Source organism: Notamacropus eugenii, chromosome 2 (assembly GCF_028372415.1).
Source record: "Notamacropus eugenii isolate mMacEug1 chromosome 2, mMacEug1.pri_v2, whole genome shotgun sequence".
Taxonomy (NCBI): Eukaryota; Metazoa; Chordata; class Mammalia; order Diprotodontia; family Macropodidae; genus Notamacropus; species Notamacropus eugenii.
Window position 1 is genome coordinate 171,360,073 of NC_092873.1, and position 4,344 is coordinate 171,364,416.

At 36.6% G+C, this 4,344-nt stretch overlaps 1 pseudogene; it reads left to right on the forward strand.

The window, feature by feature from the left end:
* Nucleotides 1-2,524: 2,524 nt before the first annotated feature.
* Nucleotides 2,525-3,579, forward strand: LOC140522884 (glyceraldehyde-3-phosphate dehydrogenase-like; annotated as a pseudogene).
* Nucleotides 3,580-4,344: the final 765 nt, after the last annotated feature.

Consider the following 4,344-nt stretch of genomic DNA (forward strand, 5'->3'; position numbering starts at 1 on the left):
TGGAAGAGCTCAAAAAACATTTTGAAAATCAAGTAAGATAAATAGAAGAAAACTGGGAAGAGAAATAAGAGTGATGCAAGAAATTCTTGAAAAATGAGTCAACAGCATGCTAAAGGAGACCCAGAAAAACACTGAAGAAAATAGCATCTTAAAAAGTAGATGACCAAATGTCAAAATACGTACAAAAAGTCAATGAAGAGAAGAATGCCTTAAAAAGCAGAATTAACCAAATGAAAAAGGAGGTCCAAAAGCTCACTGAAGAAAATAATTCCTTAAAAATTAGAATGGAGCAAATGAAAGTTAATGACTCTATGAGAAATCAAAAAAATTACAAAATAAACTAAAAGAATGAAAAAATAGAGGGCAATGTGAATTATCAAATTGAAAAAAGCAATAGACCTAGGAGAGATAATTTAAAATAACTGGAATAGCTGAAAGCCATGATCAGAAAGACAGTTTAGATATCATCTTTCAAGAAATTATCAAAGAAAACTGCACTGATATTCTAGAACCAGAGGGGAAAATAGAAATGGAAAGAACCCACTGATCACCTCCTGAAAGAGATTCCAAAAGGAAAACTGGTAGGAATATTATAGCCAAATTCCAGAGATCCTAATTCAAGGAGAACATGTTGCAAGGAGTCAGAAAGAAACAATTCAAGTATTGTGGAAATGCAATCAGCATAACACATGATTTAACAGTTTCTGTAATAAAGGATCAGAGAACTTGGAATATGATATTCCAGAGGTCAAAGGAGGTAGGATTAATACCAAGAATCACCTACCAAGTAAAACTGAGTATAATCCTTCAGGGGGGAAAATGGAAATTCAATGAAATAGAGAACTTTCAAGCATTCTTGATGAAAAGACCATTCTGAATAGAAAATTTGGCTCTCAAATACAAGACTCAAGAAAAGCATGAAAAGGCAAATAGGAAAGAGAAGCCATAAGAGAACTTATTAAAACTGAACTGTTTACATTACTACATGAAAAGATATTTATAATTCATGAGACTTTTCTCAATATTAGAATAGTTAGAGGGAATATATACATATGTGTGTGTATATAAATACATATACATACATATATGCATATAGATACATACACACATATATGTATATATACACATACATGTATATATGTATGTGTATACATGCATATGTATATATACATACACATATATGTACATGTATATATATATACACAGAGAGAGAGAGATGGACAGAAACACAGACAGAGAGTACAGGGAGAGTCGAATATGAAGAGATGATATCTAAAGGAACAAAATTAAGGAGTGAGAGAAATATATTAGGAGAAGAAGAAAGGGACAAATTATCTCACCTAAAAGAAGCAAGAAAAAACTTTTCCAGTGGAAAGGAAGAGGGGAAAGATGAGAGGGAGTGAGTGAACCTTACTTTCATTGGATTTGGCTTAACAAGGTAATAACATACACACTCAACTGGGTATGGAAATCTATCTTACCCTACAGGAAATTAGAGGGGAAGGAGATGGAGGGGAGAGATAGAAGGGAGAACAGTTTGGGGGAGGAAATAATCAGGAGCAAACAGAGAATTGAATAAATGGGGGGCAGAATAGGATGGAGGGAAATATAGTTAAGCTTTCATGATATGACCATTAAGGAAGTGTTTTGTATGACTACACATGTATAACTGATAGCAAATTGCTTGCCTTCTCAATGAGCATGGGTGGGGAGGGAGGAAGGGAGAGAATTTGGAACTCAAAGTTTTAAAAACAAATATTAATAATTGTTTTTACATGCAACTGGGAAATGATATACAGACAATGGGGTATAGAAATCTATCTTGCTCTATAGGAAAATAGAAGGGGAAGGGGATAAGAGAAGGGGGGAGAGGTGATAGAAGGGAGGGCAGATTGGGGGAAGGTGGTAATCAGAATGCATGCTATTTTGGGGTGTGGGGAGTGCAGAGATGGAGAAAAATTTGGAACTCAACATCTTGTGAAAGTAAATGTTGAAAACTAAAAATAAGCTAATTTAAATTCTTTTGAAGTTAAAAAAATAAAATAAACATAGTGGTAGCACTTATTGCACAGAGATATTCTGAAGATCAAATGAAATCATTTACATCAAATACTTTTTGAGACTTTGAACCATACAAATGCATCTTTTAACTAAATTTTTCTTCTCTAAGAAGTCATAAATGTATAAATATTGTATAGTATTAACCTACTTTTTTACTTGCTACCCTCACTCAAAATAAAGTCAAGTTCAGGTCATGTCATCATTTCTCTGATGGCGTGGTCTTCTTGGGCAACGAAAGACGAATACAATCCTGTGAGTAGATGCAGCTGGCTGAATAGGAACCCAGCTAGCTGGGTAACTCAGCTCCTCTTCTCCTGTCTGCCTCCCCATCTTCTCCCTTCTCCTCTCAAAAGGAAGGTAAATTTGGGTGCATCCCTCACATCCCTGAAACAAGATGGTGAAGGATAAAGTCAACGGATTTGGCCATATTGGGCACTTGGTGACCAGAGCTGCATTCAGCTCATATGGAGTAGACAACATGGCCATCAAATACCCTTCATTGAACTCAACTACATGGTTTATATGTTTCAATGTGACTACACCCATGGCAAGTTCAAGGGCACTGTCAAGGCTGAGAATGGGAAGCTGGTGATCAATGGAAAAGCCATTACTATCTTCCAGGAGTAGGATGCCACCAATATCAAATGGGGAGATACTGGAGCTGAGTATGTTTTAGAGTCTACTGGAGTCTTTGCCACTATAGAAAAGACTGGCACTCACTTGAGGGTGGAGGCAAGAGGGTTCATCATCTCTGTCCCTTATTCTGATGGCCCAGTGTTCATGATGGGAGTGAACCAGGAGAAATATGATAATTCCTTAAGATTGTCAGTAATGTTTCCTGCACTACCAACTGCTTAGCCCCCTTGGCCAAGGTCATTCATGATAACTTTGGCATTGTGGAAAGACTCCATGACATTACTGTCACTCAGAAGACGGTAGATGGCCCCTCTGGTAAGCTGTGGCATGATGGGCATGGTGCTGTCCAAAACATCATCCCTGCTTCCACTGGTGTTACTAAGGCTGTAAGAAAGGTCATACTTGAGCTGAATGGGAAGTTGAGAGGCATGATCTTCCGTGTTCCTACTCCCAGTGTATCTGTTGTGGATCTGACCTGCTGCCTAGAGAAACCTGCCAAATATGATGATATCAAGAAAGTGGTGAAGCAGGCATGACAGGGACCCTTGAAGGGCATCTTGGGCTATGCAGAGGATCAGGTTGTATCCTGTGATTTTAACAACAACCCACTTTTCTACTTTTGATACTGGTGCTGGTCTTTCCCTCAATGACCAATTTGTCAAGCTTATTTCTTGTTATGACAATGCACATGGTTATAGTAGCCATGTAGTAGAACTCATGTTTACATGGCCTCCAAGGAGTAAAGTGGAAAGCCATAGATCTTTATCCCTAGTCCAAAAAGGGAGATCCACCACTGGGGAATCTACATTCCTAACCTATGTTGCTATACTGGGGATCCCATATCCCATTCACATCCTTGTCCCAAAGCACTGTCCGTGGTAGGGGGAGAAGCCTAGAGTCCTGTGCTGTGTACCATCAATAAAGTCACCATGTTCAGTGCAAGAAAAAATAAGGATGTAGCGAACAAATATAAAGAGGATAAATGCAAATTTAAAAAATATATTAAATTCAAAGAACAGTCAGCCCTCAACATTTGTGGGGTTTGGTAATGAAGGACCCTCATGAATGTGAAAAACCACAAATAACTCTAGGCCCTACCCTAAACCTTTATTTAATAATTCTGACCATGTCTTAGAAAAACATGGTTAGATTTGCATGAAATAATGAACAGTAAAACTAGCAGAGCCAAGAGAACACTGTATACATTAATAACAATATTGTTTTAAACATAGCTTTGGGTGGCAATCATTTTGATTTTTATTAAATTATTATTATTAAATGTAAATTATTAATTATTATAAATAAAATAAACTTTAAAACTATTAGATTATTATTAAATGCTAATTAATTATAAAGGACCTATGATGGAAGATGTTATCTGTATCCAAAGAAAGAACTGATAAATAGAAGCATTCATAGAAATACATACATATATACATACACACACAGAAAAAGTATACATACACATATATACATACACACACACACACGCACACACACACATAGATGTGTCTAATGGTAGCCATCTCTAGGGTGGAGGCAGGGAAGTAAAAAAGATAGAAAAAGAAATCTATATAACTATTATATATTGAAAGAGAAGAGCAAGCAGCATGTGATAGATCTGCAATTTCACATACAATCATCTTT